This window comes from Lactuca serriola, chromosome 6 (assembly GCF_051521515.1).
Source record: "Lactuca serriola cultivar US96UC23 chromosome 6, Lser_US96UC23_V15, whole genome shotgun sequence".
NCBI classification, from domain to species: Eukaryota; Viridiplantae; Streptophyta; class Magnoliopsida; order Asterales; family Asteraceae; genus Lactuca; species Lactuca serriola.
The window spans coordinates 146,822,115-146,839,454 of record NC_136413.1 but is presented as its reverse complement, the minus strand read 5'-3'; positions in this window follow the sequence as shown (position 1 = coordinate 146,839,454).

The following is a 17,340-nucleotide window of genomic DNA, read 5'->3' as shown; positions in this document are numbered from 1 at the left end:
TAAGGTTCACGTGTCGAAATTGATGAGATTTTCTTAGAAGTTAGTGTTGCATGTTTGTTTGATGGCCTTAGAATCACTGATAAAGTAAACCCTTTGCATTTATTTGGACCAATTTAAACGGAAAAAGGACCGATCTTACTCTCACTGCCAAACGTGACTCATGACGTGAATACCGAGTTAACAACATATATCATGTTATGTTTAATATTAATTGTTTTGTTTTTGTTTTGGTTTTTTTAGTTGATTATTTTTCAGGTCTAATGGTGCCTAGAAAGGCTACTACACAGTACCAAGGTGACATGTCAGATCATCACCCATTTTACAAGTTCCATAACCACCTTTCATGAGAAATTTTAAATGATTACACCAACAAATTGGGATGGCTTCATAACTGCAAATTTTCAGCCTCACCAACAACTGACTGGGCTAAATTAAATGAAATATATATATTGGAAAGGTTGAGCCCGTATCTTACAAAGACTTTTGAAGAAAATGGTGTTTCGATAACACGCAACGCTTGGAAGAATTTATTCTCAATTAAGGAGCCCATATACAAGGAATTATGTGTTGATATTTTTCTCCACTGTCTCTTTCAAAGAAAATATGGTACACCCACATTTCATGGGAGCACTCATATTTTGTCTTGGCGGCAAGTATCGAGATTGTAGTCTAGTTGAGTTCGCATGGTGGATGGGGTTGTATGAGGAACACAAAGCGATGTCTCATACCTTTGACATATTTTTGAGGTTGGTTGCATGAGATTACTCACTGGGGGAAAATGGATATGGGTTTTGGACGACGATAGATAATGGAGGATTTAACTCGGGAGTATCCCAAAAAAGTCATATTCGGTCTCTTATCCATTGCCTCACTCACCGCCTCGTTACATTCTCAATTAATCACAAGAAACACGAGGAAAAAGTAATGAGTTTCAATTTTTTTTTCATATGTAGTATTATAGCACCCAAAGTTTGCTGCATCACCCCCTATTTCCTTTGTCAATATTTTAGGAGTAAGACAATTAGTTCGAGAGCAGGGAGTCCAATCGCAAGTGGACATTTTGTTACCCGGTTGGCAAACTCATATGGAGTATTCACTTCAGGGTTGAATCGTACTTTGACTTGCATCAATGGGAATTAACTTCCTTCAAGTTATTTAGAGTCAACGGGTGTTATAGTAAACATGGGAGGATATTAGGGGATACCCGCCGATGATGAGGTGAGACCACTAGAAAATATGGAGGAGCCACCGAGACAGAGGGGACACAGGAATGTGAGAGGAAGATTTGAGAGAGGATAGCCAAAACACCAGGACATACCAATTGGAGGAGTACCAACTGACCCATTCCAAAGTCGGGTTAGATATTATTTGGACAACATTCGAGGTGCTGTACATTACCAAAACCAAGCCATTGATGGAATATGTTCGTATTTTCATATTGATCGCCAACCCAACATGCCCCCACAAGCTCCCTACATTCCGACTTGGGAAGAGATATGAGCATCACACAACTTTGGGGATAGATTGTAACACCCATAATCAGAAAGACCAAGAACGGAAGGAAAACCCTAAGTCAAGGGGGTTAACTCGTCGAGTCCAAGGAGGAACTCGACGAGTCGGAGCGTGATCCGTGTCGCGGCTTAAGTGACGGACTCGGCGAGTTGGGGAGACTGACTCGGCGAGTCTGGTGTGGGTTAGGAAAACCCTAGTTCCAGGACTTGTACCCTATTTAAGCATCTCATTCCTCTTCTATCAGCATCATTTGTATCCCCCATTGTCCAGAAGTTATCCCACGAAACCCTAGTGCTCTCTTTGAGTGTGTGAGCCAATATTGAAGGATTTTGAGTGTTCTTAAAGCCTAGAAGGAGAAGAAGGAGTTGAGGGTTCAAGAGGAAGGTTGTGGATCCAGAAGATTCGTCTCTTTTGCTGCTCATTTCGGTAACAAAGTTTCCTCCTTGTCTTGTTATTGTTAGATCTCCTCATGTCCCTCTTTATGAGATTTTGGACCAAGTATGATGCATTTCGGGATTTGGACGTCCTCAAGATGGATCCCTTCAGCTCTAGGTGTGTCTTGGCCTAGAGACCCATAAAGTATCAGTTTTTGGTGTGTTGGTAAAGCAACTTTTCCCCAAGCCCATATCTCTTTGGTTTCACATAAAGTTTGCAACTTTACGTGAGGAATAGGCTTGGGAAGAGTGGATGTACACTTTGGAGCCCCAACATGGCTCGAAAAGCCACTGTATGGATTAAGAACTGAAGTGACTCGGTGAGTACTTCGAGTGGACTGGGTGAGTAGTATGAAGATGGGGATGAACTCGACGAGTTGGATGAACAACTCGGCGGGTCTGTTGAAGATGGCCTTGGACTCGGCGAGTCAAGTCGCAAAGCCCCAAACCCTTCGAGTTAAGACTCGGATTAGTGAGTTGAGTGGGGACTCAGTGAGTTGGACAGTGTAGGACTCGCAATCAGTAGACTCGGCGAGTCAGGGGCTAACTTGGCAAGTCGAGTCACGAATGAAAGGATTTTGAGCTTATGAACTCGGTGAGTCAGTAGGCAGACTCGGCGAGTAGGGTTAACCTGGAAGGTTAACTTTGACCAGGACTTTGACTTTGACCAAAGTTGACTTATTTTGGCTTCTAGGGTTCAGTTTGGAACTAAGTGTATGTTGATATTAGTAGCTGGTGGAGCTAGTGGAGCAGCGGCTCAGAGAGTTGTCGGTCAGCAGCCAGAGGATCATCAGCAAAGTTCAGCAGTGTGAGGTGAGTCTCCTCACTATTTGTATGGGTCTAAGGAACCAATGCTGGCCCATTTAGTTTATGTATGCTAAGAAGACCCGAGGGTTAGCCCTAGGCATTATGCATGAAAGACCAGAAGGCGGCTCGTGGCACACTGTATGTTATTATGTATAATAGGAAGACCCGGGGGTTAGCCCTAGGCATATGTATGAAAGACTAGGAGGTGGCTCCTGGCGCACTGTATGCCATTGTGTATGAAAGACCAGGAAGTGGCTCCTGGCACACTATATGCGGAGTAGCCTAGTAGAGTAGTATGTATAGTTGTCTTTGTGATACTTGCATGAAAGACTAGGGGGTGGCCCTTGGAACCTGTCTGTAAGACCCAGGGAGTGGCCCCAGGCTTGACCAGGAAGACCATGTGCGGCCCGTGGCATAACCACAAGACTAGGTTTGGCACATAGCACCTTAGTAAGACTATTTTTGGTACATAGCACCTTAGCAAGACTATGTTTGGCACATAACACCTTACTTGATTATGGATATGTTGGTTATGTATGGCCCTTGGCTATGTATGGCATGTATGGATCAGTTGGGTTGTATGGTATGTGGTATCTGGGGTACTCACTAAGCTTCATGCTTACGGTTTTTAGTTTTGGTTTCAGGTATTTTGTTTTCAAGGAAAGGAGTCGGCTCGATCGCAGCGCATCACACTATGCTTTCTGCACACGAGATCTTCGGGATTACACTTTGATATGGTTTTATGATAATATGTTTTGATTACCGACACTTTGGTTTGTCACGAGATATTATAATGAATGTTTTTATATTAATGGTTTTATGTAATAACTTATTTAAAAATGAAACTTTTGGCCTAATATTTTGGGATGTTAGACGGATCGAGTGGAGCACAAGGAGAAGAAGATGATGAATGATCAATTATCCTTTATTTCATCACACACCAACTATTACATCTACCCATGTTCTACCCAGCACATTTTGTAGATATCAAATACATATACAGTTTAAATCATTTAAAACATGTATAAAATCTTTCATCCAGCATAGACAACAAGTATTCAGACAATATGCATACATATCACGTAATTAATATAAAATACTTCATATCTATGTGTAAGATGAAAGTGACTATGCACTCACTTGTTAAAGTGACGACACGAAATTTGAGCAGCGCTTCGCTTCTTAACAATATGATTTCCTTTGACGAAACCTATTATCATTACCACTAGATTTTAGTCTAATATTTATTGCGACTAATTATTAGTCTAGATTTGTCATTAACTCAGACTCTACTTCATGATCTATAAAGTAAGGAACAACCAGGTAGGATCATATCGGAGGTAGGGTCCACTTGGTATACAAAGTATACTGTTTGGAAATCCCACTTTAAACACCTCACTAAATCACAGCCTAGACATCATCGAATCACTGATAAATCTTATTTATAGGTCCATAATAATGATATTATATTTAAATATAAGCTATATTTAAAGAAGGGTAGGCGTATCTCACTTACAACGGGTTTTGCTAAAAACTGGGTTCCGCTGGAGCAGAGCTTCTGATTCGAAAAGCTCTTTTGCTTGGAGCCTTCGGGCGCTTCGAGGCTTTCCTCTAGCACTAAGGATTTAGAGGGGTTTGGGGAGTCTAGAGAGAAGTTAGAAAGAGAAATAAAGGCTTATGGTGTGAAGAAAATATGAAGGATTCACCCTTTATTTATAGGGGTTTTATCGTAGAGTAGGCCCTAAGTTTCATTCGTATCTTCTGCGTACGAGCTCCGTTTTCTCCGTTCTTTATATCCACACATTGGTACTTACAATTACTACAACTTTCATTTAGACCCCGTTGGCTAATTCTCATTCTATATCTAAGTTGCAAAACTGTATCAAATTTATCGCGCTCGAAGAGTAGGGACTAAGTTTCGTCCATATTTTAACATTCGTGCTCTATTATCGACATTATTTATCCCCACACGTTGGTATTTACGAGTACCATAACATTCATTTAGATCCCGTCAGCTAATTCTCATTCTATCTCAGATTTACAAAACTGTATTGAATTTGCCGCGCTCGAAGAGTAGGGACTAAGTTTTGTCCATATCTTTCGCATACGAGCTCCGTTTTCGATTGTCTTTTTATCGTTAAACTCCTATTAATGATATGTTCATTTCTTGTTTAGATTATTTTGGATAAAATCGACCATTCTAAAATTCAAATTCCGGGCTGTGTACTGTTATGCTAAATCTTAGAAAAATCGTTACTTCCTTATACAAAGTTAGATTTGGATGTTCTTTTTATGCACACTCTCGGTTAAACGTATACTAAAACTTTTGTTTAGATCGCTAAGGCTATAAATTATTTTATCAAAAATTCACTTTTTACGTCATACAACGTTGTGCCGGTTTTGTCGCGAAACTTCGACAGACGATAACTTTTTCGTTATTATTCGGATTTCGACGTTCTTTATATGTCCGGAATCCTTGTCATGACCACTATAACTTTCTTCATCGATATCGGGTTTATCTAACATTTTATTTTTGACGCTTATTTTTTCCTTTATTTATTATGTCGTTATAAACAAGTATAAAACACATAAATTCACATAACACACAAATAATTTACCTTTATTAATTCAATATAAATTACAATGGTTGAACCTGAGTATTACATCACTATACTAATGCTTAGCCCAGAAACACGGGCGTTACAATTCTCTCCCCCTTAGGAGGATTCCGTCCAAGAATCATGCATCAGCAAACAGATGTAGATAGCGACTCGTCATGTCACTCTTTGTTTCCCAGGTGAGATCCAACCCATTCGTATGTTTCCAACGGACAAGCACTAAATCGACCTTTTTGCATCGCAACTTCTTAGTCTTACGGTCAACGATTGCCTCGGGCTCTTCGATTAGCCCCTTATTTTCATTCATCCTTAACTCTGAGATTGGAATTATGTCGGGAATTTCTCCTGTGAATTTCCTCAAATAACACACGTGGAATGTGTTATGAATACCATCTAGTTCTTCTGGTAATTCGAGCTTGTAAGTTTGGTTCCTAATCCTCTGAAGAACTTTGAATGGTCCAATAAACCTTGGACTCAACTTTCCTCGTTTCCCAAATCTTATAAGTCCCTTACATGGTGAGACTTTAAGCAAAACCGAATCTCCAACTTCGGATGTCATCGGTCGTCTTTTCTTGTCAGCATAGCTCTTTTGACGATCCTGAGTTGCTAACATTCTTTCCTTAATCACCTTCAACTTTTCAACGGTCTGGTGGACTATCTCGGGGCCCATAAACTGCTTTTCTCCAGCTTCAAGCCAACAAGACGGCATACGACACTACTGTCCGAACAAAGCTTGATAAGGTGCCATCTTGATGCTCGAGTGGAAACTATTATTGTAGGAAAAATCTACCAGAGGTAAGTGTTCATCCCAATTACCTTGGAACTATAGGGTACATGCTCTTAGCATATCTTCAAGTGTTTGAATCGCTCTTTCACTCCGAACATCAGTTTGAGGATGGTAAGCTGTACTTAAACACAATTTCGTACCCAATTCCTCTTGTAGACTTCTCCAAAACCTTCACGTGAAATGACTATCACGATCTGATATAATCGTTAGAGGAATACTGTGAAGTCTTACTACCTCCTTCATGTAAGCGTTTGCGTACTTATCCATAGACCATCTCTCATTGGATTCTATGAAGTGTGAACTCTTAGTGAAACGATCCACGACCACCCAAATCATGTCGTGACCGTTCTTCATCCTGAGAAATTTAGTCAAAAAATCCATGGTGATGTCTTCCCATTTACCCATGGGTACAGGTAAAGGTTCTAAACTCCCATACGGTTTCTAATGTGGTGCCTTAACCCTTGCACAAGTTACACACTCGGCCACATACTTTGCAACATCGAGCTTCATCGTCAGCCACCAGTAGTAGGGTTTTAGATCCCTATACATTTTAGTGCTACCGGGATGAATCGATTACATGGTCTTGTGGGATTCTTCCATCAGAAGATCTCTTACTCCTATCTTAGGTACCCAAATCCTATCTTGGAATACCTTTAATCCTTGACTGTTTGTACCTAACACTAACGTTTTGCCTAAACGTTCTTCTTTTTGGTCATTTTTCTCTGAAGCTTCCTCCTAAGCTTTCTTGATACTTTGCACAATAGACGAGACAACTTTTATTCTCAACCTTCTTGGCCTTTTTCTTTCAAGGTTGACTTTTCGACTTAGAGCATCAACGACAACATTTGCTTTACCGGGGTGGTAAAGTATCTCACAGTCGTAGTCCTTGAGTAACTCTAGCCAACTTTATTGCCTCATATTCAATTCCTTCTGATTAAAGAGATACTGCAGACTCTTATGATCCGTGAAAAGTTTGCACTTTGTGCCATAGAGATAATGCCTCCATATCTTTAGGGCAAATACTACCGCTGCCAACTCCAAATAATGAGTGGGGTAGTTCTCATGTTCTTTCAATTGTCGAGATGCATATGCTATCACCTTTTCTCTTTGAGTTAGAACACATCCTAACCCGACTCCCGACGCATCGCTATATACTGTGAAGTCTTCAATTCCATCGGGCAAAGAAAGAATTGGTGCTTCACATAAGTTCTTCTTTAGCTTCTCGAATGCTTCTTCGTGCTTCTCGCTCCACGTATATGTAGCTCCTTCGTGGGCCAAAGCTGTCAATGGAGCAGCTATCGAAGAAAAGCCTTGGATAAACCTTCGGTAATATCTAGCTAATCCCAGAAAGCTTCGAATCTTCGTGGGACTTTTTGGTTGTTCCCACTTCATCATAGCTTCGATCTTTGCTGGGTCAACCATTATCCCTTCTTGGTTAACCACATGACCCAAGAATTGGACTTCTCGGATCCAAAAAGCGCATTTGGAGAACTTTGCATATAACTTCTCCCTCTTTAACACTTCCAACACTTCTCGTAGATGATTGCCATGCTCCTCCTGGCTTTTTGAGTAAATCAGAATGTCATATATGAACACGATCACGGATTTATTGAGGAATGGTTTACAAACCCTATTCATCAAATCCATGAACGCTGCTAGAGCATTGGTTAGTCCAAATGACATAACCAAGAACTCGTAGTGTCCATATCTTCTTCTAAATGCAGTCTTCTCAATATCCTGTTCTCTCTCCTTATAGCTGATCGAATAGGTCATCAATCCTTGGCAATGGATACTTGTTCTTCACCGTTGCCTTTTTCAGCTCTCGGTAGTCTATACACATTCTCATGCTTCCGTCCTTCTTTTTCACGAATAACACCAGAGCTCCCAAGGGTGATGAACTAGGTCGAATGAAAATGTTGTCCAACAACTCCTGAAGTTGCGTCATAAGCTCCTTCATCTCCGTTGGTGCTAATCGGTACGGTGCTTTTGCTATTAGTGTCATTCCTGGTAACAAGTCTATTCAGAACTTGACTTGTCTATCAGGCGGTAATCTGGGAAGATCTTCGGGAAAGACTTCCGGATAATCACACACCACTGGTATACTTTGCATTTCCTTATTTTCCTTTTTAGCATCGATCACGAATATCAAGTATGATGTGCATCCTTTAGACAAACATATTCTAACTTTCATTAGGGAAATGATTCCGGAGTTTATTTTCTGTTTGTCCCCATACACCATAAATGACTCTTTTCTGGGTGGGTTTACTGTTACTATCTTCTTCCTGAAAAGTATCTCGACATCGTTGGCGCTAAGCCAATCCATCCCAGAACGATGTCGACACCTTTCAACTCTATGGGTAACAACTCTTTTTGGAATTCGTTTCCATTTAAGTCGATGATGATGTTCTTAATATGGTCACTAACAGGTACGAACTTGCCACTGGCAACTTCCACAACTAGGGCATTATCATGTTTTTCTATAGGCAATGCTAGTTTCCCACCAAGTTTATGTGATACAAAGGAGTAGTTTGCTCCCGAATCAAATAGTATATTGGCAGGTAATCCATTTACAAGAAAGGTACCTGAAACGACATCTATTGTCTCCTTCACAACTTCTAGCGTGTTCTGTAAGGCTCTTGCCTTCGGCTTTGGTGGAACATTGGGTCTTGCCGCTTCTTTCTTCTTTGGGCAGTCCCTCGATATGTGCCCTTCCTCGTTGCACCCGTAACATACCTGCCTATTGAACGTGCACTCATTGGCATAGTGCCCTGGATTTCGACACTTAAAACAAGTGACTTGTCCATCATATTTCCAAGAGTGCTTCTTCTTACACTTGTCGCACCACTTCGCTTAGGCTCCTCCTCCTCCAAAAATTCTTTGAACCGGACTTGATTTTATTATTGCGTCTTGTAGACCCTTTGAATTTCCTCTTCTCGCCAACCTCAATCTTGCTGGAGGCTCTTCCCTTAATCATACCTTCAACAGACTTGGCAGCCCAGATAGTTGTCTGACGTACTGGTACCACATATTGCCACGAAAGTCCCTTTGCATACTTGTCAATTTTCGTCAGCTCGTTTGGAACCAGGCGCAAAGCAAACTCCATTTTGTCTGTGAAGTTGTTGGAGAATTTATCAATGGTCATGCTTCCTTTCTTCAAACTCAGGAATTGGTTCTCTAGCTCAAGCAAGTTTTGGGCTGAGCTGTACTTGCGCTTAAATTGCACCAAAAACTTTGCCCATATCAGTTACAAGGGCTCATTGGGGTTTAGAGTCTTCCCTAGGGTGTTCTACCAGCGAACAACGCCTCCTCTGAACCGACGCACTGCAAATGTGGTTTGTAACTTGCCCTTGCAACCACATGTCATGAAGGCCAACTCCATTTCCTAGATCGAATCCATAACTCCAATCGGGTCTTCTTTCCTAGTGAAAGTTGATGACTTGCAAGTTAGAAAATCTTTATACTTGCATCCATTCCTCTCGACTCCGTCATCTTGGTTGTTCCTCCTAATCACCGGCGGATCATGTTGACCAATGGTCATGCTATAGTTTTCCTCCTTTGAGTGCCCATCATTCAATTTGGGCTGTTCGACATGCATTGTAGGTTCGTCCCTATTTTCATGCAACATCTCTTCCCCTTGTTAAGCCAACATAGCCCATATCATGGCTTGTACTCCGGCCATTGTGATCGGATCAGGTGCAGCTCCTGTTACAGGCACTTGCTCAATCACTTGGGGTTGAGGTTGTTGATTTCTATTTCCATTCGCGTTTCCACTTCGGGTTCTTTCCATCTTGATCTATACACCGAATAAGGTGAATCTAGATCTTTATTTAGGATAGACGTTTAAATCATCCTTATCTCTCCAAAACGTTTACATGTTAGTTCTAATATCGTAGTCGTACGTTAGAATCTTGAACACATAAGGTTTCCAGATCTGGTCGGCAACATACCATAGATCCGAACAAATAATAGCATATAGCACATAAAAGCATTTTAGGCATCTTTCCTAAACTAAACTACTGCTTGTGTCTAAAATATAGTAGATACTCATCTCATAATCATCGCTTAGCATTCTAAGTTTAAGTCTAGAAATCCTACAAATTCCTAGTTCACTTAAACTAATGCTCTGATACCAACTGTGACATCCCCATTTTTACGGCTAGAAAAGACCGATTTTGTTTATGCTTATTTAAAAATCAGAGTAGCATTTTAAAGAAAAATGTTGCGGAATTTGTTCCCAAAAGAAAATATGATCAAGTTTTATCAAAGCTTGTGACATCCCCAATTTCATGGCCAGAAAACACCGATTTGTTTATGCTTTGTTTTTAAAATCAGAGTAATCTTTTATAGAAAACAGTTGCGGAATTTGTTCCCAAAACAAAATATGATAAGAATTTATCAAAGCATTTATTTAAAGAAATGTATTTTTATTAAATAACAAAATCTCGGGATGTCATGTTCCGATACAGACCAAAAGCATAAACTATATAAAATAGACCTTACAATAGTTATTTATAACTACTGGCCTATAATCCAAAATCTCTCGTCAAGTCCACCAACTTATATTCTTGTGCCATTATCTGTATTGCAAAGAAAACTGAGTGGGTCAGGCTTGAGAGTCTGGTGAGCATATAGGTTTTCAACCCACAATAATATAATTATTATATTTAATCATTAAACAATCAACCCAATTACCCATCCCCATTATCTTCATTTAATCTTCCCTAAGAATATTATCCTAAGGGTCATCTCCTATATCATGTTTACCTCTCATCTCCTTACATCTTATTTCCTTATATGTTTGTTCCTAAGAACTTTCCTAAAGATCATCGCCTACATCGCATAGACAATACTAATCCGGGGATCACTCCCTCAATATGTGTCTAGTAAGGATTAGGGTATCATCGCATGATTACGCAGCTACAACATCGCCTGGACTCGTAAATCATAATAAGGGTTAGACTATCATCGCATGAATACGCAACCACAACATCGCCTGGACTCATAATTCATAATAAGGGTTAGACTATCATCGCAAGAATACGTAGCCACACCATCGCCTGGACTCATAATTCATCACCTATCTATCATCACCTAATTATCATCACCATTATATACTCACCTATCTCTTATCACATTATTTCATCACACACCAATTATTTCATCTACCCATGTTCTACCCAACATATTTGTAGATATAAATTACATATACAGTTTAAAACTATTTAAAATCTCATATAAAACATTCATTCAGCATCCATCTCAAGTAAACAAACAATGTATAAACACATAGCACATATTTCATAGAAAATACCTCATATCTATGTGTTAGAAGAAAGTAACTACACACTCACTTGATACTACGATTACCGGACAACACTACGGCTCTCCAAGTAGTAACTCTTCGGTGAAACCGGGATATCTTCACACATCGGGTTTCTCGCGGACAGAGCTTCAGCTCGGAAACTCTTTTCTTCTCGGGACCTTTGGGCTTCATGTCTCGGGATGATACCGGGGCTTCCGGGGTACTTCAAGACATCTAGAGAAGGTATCAGGAGTGGAAGAGTGAAGGAATTAGCAACCAAAACCCGACTGCCCTTCGAATCTATTTATAGGGCTGATTTTTCGATTTTCACATCGTGAACAGTGTTTTAACGTCATGGGCTTGAACGTCATTACATGCGTCATCGTCCACTTGCTCTGTTAGGCTCCAGAAAGTGTCAGAAGACATGCCACGTCGTGACCACTGATTTCACGTCGTGGTCTCTGACAGTCTTGGGGTTTCGCGTCCCGAACTTCAAAAATTCATAACTTTCGCATAAGAAGTCCGTTTTCTACGTTCTTTATATCGATGCGTAGGTAAAAACAAGATCTACAACTTTTGTTTAGGCTCCGTCAGCTAATTTTGAATTTATTTTATTCTATTATTTTTAGTAGGCCGGGACAGGAAAACTCCGTTAGAAAATCATAACTCCTTCGTCTGACGTCCATTTTCGTCTGTCTTTCTGCCGTTGCACTACTATTGATGAGATCTTCAATTCTCATTTAGATTGTTTCGGCTAAATATCGCTCGATCTCACATTCGAACTCCGGGTTGTACACTGCTAAGCCGAAACTTCGAAAAATCATAACTTCCTCATACGAAGTCATATTTGGGCTTTCTTTTTATGCACGCTCTCAGTTTAATGTATTATACGACTTTCATTTGGATCTCTAAGGCCAAATACCGCTCTAATGTAAATTCACTATTTACGTCACGATGTGTCGTGCCGGTTCTGTCGCGAAACTTCGACAAGTCATAACTTCTTCGTTATAACTCGGATTTCGGCGTTCTTTATATGTACGGAATCCTTGTAACATACACTACAACTTAGTTAAGATTAATCCTTCTAAATAATCGTCCATAAAAAGTCATTTTTGATGCTTATCATCTCTAAATTCACTAGTCCTTATCTACAGGCGTTACAAAGCATTTATGAAGAAATGTATTTCATTAACAAACCTCGGGATGTCATGTTCGATACAGATCAAAAGCATAAACAATACAATATAAGCCTTAAAACATTTATTCATATCTACACGCCTATAAGCTGTAATCCCTCATCCAAATATCACATCTATGCTCGTGTGCCACTATTTGGAATACAAGAAACTAAATGGGTCAGGCTTGGGAGCTGGTGAGCACATAGGGTTTTCAACCCACAATAAATAAGTTTATTAAGTTCATCGAACAACAATAACCTGGTTACCCATTCCCGTTGTCTTCACTTTACGTCCCTAAACACCAATCATAAGGGACCTAGCCTAAGGATCATGATCGGGATGGACACTACTGCTAAGGGGGTTCCACAACAATAAATGTCCTAAATGCAACCATGAGGGGGATGGAGTACACCGATGAACACATCGTTCACAGACACCTACAGGTTACGAGCCTGCTAAAGTTCCACTAGACTGTCTAGAAAAGCCTGTGGTTGTCATTTATACTCCGCTAGATGACTGGAAACATAATCAACATCGACATCGAGGACTATCATCATTTATTTCATCACACACCAACTATTACATCTACCCATGTTTTACCCAACACATTTTGTAGATATAAAATACATATACAATTTAAATCATTTAAAACATGTATAAAATCTTTCATCCATCATAGACAGTAAGTATTAAGACAATATACACACATAGCACGTAATTAATATAAAATACTTCATATCTATGAGTAAGATGAAAGTGACTATGCACTCACTTGTTAAAGTGACGACTCAAAATTCGAGCTGTGCTTCGCTTCATAACAATGTGATTTCCTTCGACGAAACCTAATACTATTACCACTAGATTTTAGTCTAATATTTATTGCGACTAATTATTAGTCTAGATTCGTCATTAACTCAGAGTCTACTTCATGATTTATCAAGTAAGGAACAACCAGGTAGGTTCATGTCGGAGGTAGGGTCCGTTTGATATATGAAATATACTGTTTGGAAATCCCACTTTAAACACCTCACTAAATCACAGCTTAGACATCATCCCCGTAAGTAGATCAATCAGTATAATGACTTTGAATCATTGATAAATCTTATTTATAGGTACATAATAATGACATTATATCTAAATACAAGCTATATTTAAAGTAGGGTAGGCGTATCTCACTTACAGCAGGTTTTGCTAAAAATCAAGTTTCGCTGGAGCAGAGCTTCTGAGCCGAAAAGCTCTTTTTCTCGGAGCCTTCGGGCGCTCCGAGGCTTTCCTCTAGCACTTTGAGGTTACTAGGTATTTAGAGGGGTTTGGGGAGTCTAGAGAGAAGTTAGAGAGAGAAAGAAAGGCTCATGGTGTGAAGAAAATATGAAGGATTCACCCTTTATTTATAGGGGTTTTATCGTAGAGTAGGCCCTACGTTTCGTTCGTATCTTCCGCGTATGAGCTCCATTTTCTACATTCTTTATATCCACACGTTGGTATTTATGAGTACTACAACTTTCATTTAGACCCCATCGGCTAATTCTCATTCTATCTCTGATTTGCAAAATTGTATCAAATTTATCGCACTCGAAGAGTAGGGAGTAAGTTTCATCCATATATTGAACATATAAGCTCTATTATTGACGTTATTTGTATCCACACATTGTTATTTACGAGTACTACAACTTTCATTTAGATCCCGTCATCTAATTCTCATTATATCTCAGATTTACAAAACTGTATCGAATTCGCAACGCTCGAAGAGTAGGGAATAAGTTTCGTCCATATCTTTCGCATACGAGCTCCGTTTTCGACGGTTTTTTTATCGTTGAACTCCTGTTAAGGATATGTTCATTTCTTGTTTAGATTATTTTGGCTAAAAATCGACCGATCTAAAATTCAAATTCCCGGCTGTGTACTGCTATGCTAAATCTTAGAAAAATCGTAACTTCCTCATACGAAGTCAGATTTGGACGTTCTTTTTATGCACACTCTCGGTTTAACATATAATACATTTTTTTATATCTCTAAGGATAAAAACTATTTTTATCAAAAATTCACTTTTTACGTCACACAACGTTGTGACGGTTTTATCACAAAACTTCGACATGCCATAACTTCTTCGTCATAATTCGGATTTCGGTGTTTTTTATACGTCTGGAATCCTTGTCATGACCACTATAAATTTATTCATCGATATCAGGTTTATCTAGCATTTTATTTTTGACGCTTATTTTTACCCTTTATTTATTACGTCGCTATAAACAAATATAAAACACATAAATTCACATAATACACAAATAATTCATCTTTATTACTTCAAAATAGGTTACAATGGTTGACCTTGACTATTACATCACTATACTAATGCTTAGCCCAAAAACGCGAGCGTTACAGGCTGCATAGAGCTCGCTTTAGTGTCCGGAAAGCAGTCTCTTGCTTCTCTTCCTAGTTGAAGGTTAGACCCTTCTGGGTTAAGGTGGTGAGTGGGTTTGCGATTCTTGAGAAGTTTTGAATGAACCACCTGTAGTAGCCGGCGAGACCTAAGAATTGACGAATTTTGGTTAGCGTTCTTGGAGTCTCCCAGTTTTCAATTGTCGTGATTTTGGAGGGGTCCACATGAATCCTTTCCTTGCTAACCACGTGCCCTAAGAGTTCCACTTTTTGAATCCAGAATTCGCATTTCAAGAACTTCACATACAAATTCACAGCCCTTTATGTTTCTAAGACTTGTCGTAAGTGTTGGTTGTGTTCTTCCTTACTTCGGGAGTAGACTAGAATGTCATCGTTGAAAACTATCATGAATTTTCTAAGTAAGGTCGACACACACGGTTCATTAGGTCCATGAACACTGCGGGTGCATTTGTTAATATGAAGGGCATTACTATGAATTCATAGTGACCGTAGCGAGTTCTGAAAGCAGTCTTAGGAATATCTTCCTCCTGGACTCGGAACTGATGGTATCCGGATCTTAGGTCGATCTTTGAGAAATAACTTGCTCCTTGTAGTTGGTCGAAGAGGTCGTCGATTCAAGGTAAAGGGTATCAGTTTTTGATGGTGAGTTTATTTAATTCTCGATAATCGATTCACATGCGGAACGATCCATCCTTATTATTCACGAAAATGACCGGTGCTCCCCAAGGCAAGAAGCTCGGTCTGATAAATCCTTTGCTTAGTAGTTCGTTCAGTTGACTAGATAGTTCCTGCATTTCGGCCGTTGCTAAACAATATGGGGATTTGGCTACGGGGGTAGCTTCGGGGATCAATTCGATTCGGAAATTTACTTGGCGTGTGGGAGGTACTCCTAGGAGGTCATCAGGAAATATGTCAGGGAAGTTACAGAGTTCAGGAACATCTTTGATGTCTTTCACTTTTTGTTTCTCATCCACCATGTGAGCTGGGAAGGCATGATATTCCTTGCATAGATACTTTTGGGCTTTCAAGAGATGATCTGAAGGTTCGTTCCTGGTTTGTCGCCATAAATGATGAGGGTTTCACTATTTGGCAGATTAAGGCGAACGGCTTTTTCATAACACAAGATATCGACATGGTGAGGACTTAACCAATCATTGCCAATGATGACATCGAAACTTTTTATTGTGACCGACATCAGGTCGATTTGGAAAGAGTAGTTGTTTAGAGTGAGGGTACATTCTATGTATATATTGTTAGTGTTCTCTACCTTTCCGTTTGACATTTCTACGGTGAAGGTGTCTTTTAGTGATTGGTTGTGTTGGAGTCCTACAGAAACGGTCAGTATCCCCCTTCCTGTTTCAATTTTTACAATACATTTCCCGACAGGCTCCGGTGTGATGAAAGTTAAATTTATTACATTTTGGAAGAGTGTCTGCATATGGTTTGGCTGGTGATGGAGCGACAGGAACAGTGGCAACATGGACTACCACAATTTGTTGTTTCTTTGCGGGTTCCTGTGTCGACTGGCCCTTTCTCTTGTTCCGGAATTTCTTCTTGTTATCACTTCCTTTAGTTTGCTCGGGAGTAGCTGTCATAAAGCCTTGGCGGACTCCATGATATACTATTGTTTGTGCCAGACGCTTGGCATTGTCAAAAGTAAGTGGGTTTGCAGCTATCACATTTCCTTGGATCTGGGAAGATAGTCCCTACATGTACCGTTCTACTTTCTTACTTTCCGGGTAACCATCCCGGGACATAGCACTGCTAGATCGCTAAATCTAGCAGTGTAAGCTGTGATATCAGAGTCCTTCATCTTCAAGTTCCAGAGCTCTTACTCTAGCTTTTGTACCTCGCCCCTTGGGTAGTATTCTGCTAGCAACATGACCTTTAAGTCTTCCCAACTCATGACGTTGGCTACTGGGAGAGTCAGTGATTTGACATAACCATTCCACCAGGTAGGGGACCTGTCAAAGAAAGTGTAAGCTGCAAATTTGATTTTGCTTGCCTCGGGTAACGCACAGATTTCAAACACTAATTCTATCTTTTCGAACCAGCGAGTTAGGGCAATGACACCTCCGGTGCCATCAAAAGACTTAGGTTTGCAATTTGTGAAGTCTTTGTAGGAACATTCCCTTGGATGTCCCTGACTGTCTCCTTGGCTAGCGTTTTTGATACCGCCTCCTGAACCACTGCCGCCATTTGTGCTACTTTGTGCCACGACATCTGCCACCGAGGCTGTTATGGCAGCTTGAAAAATAGCAGTGTCCATCTGTTGAGGCGATGGTGGTGGCGGAGTTGGTGG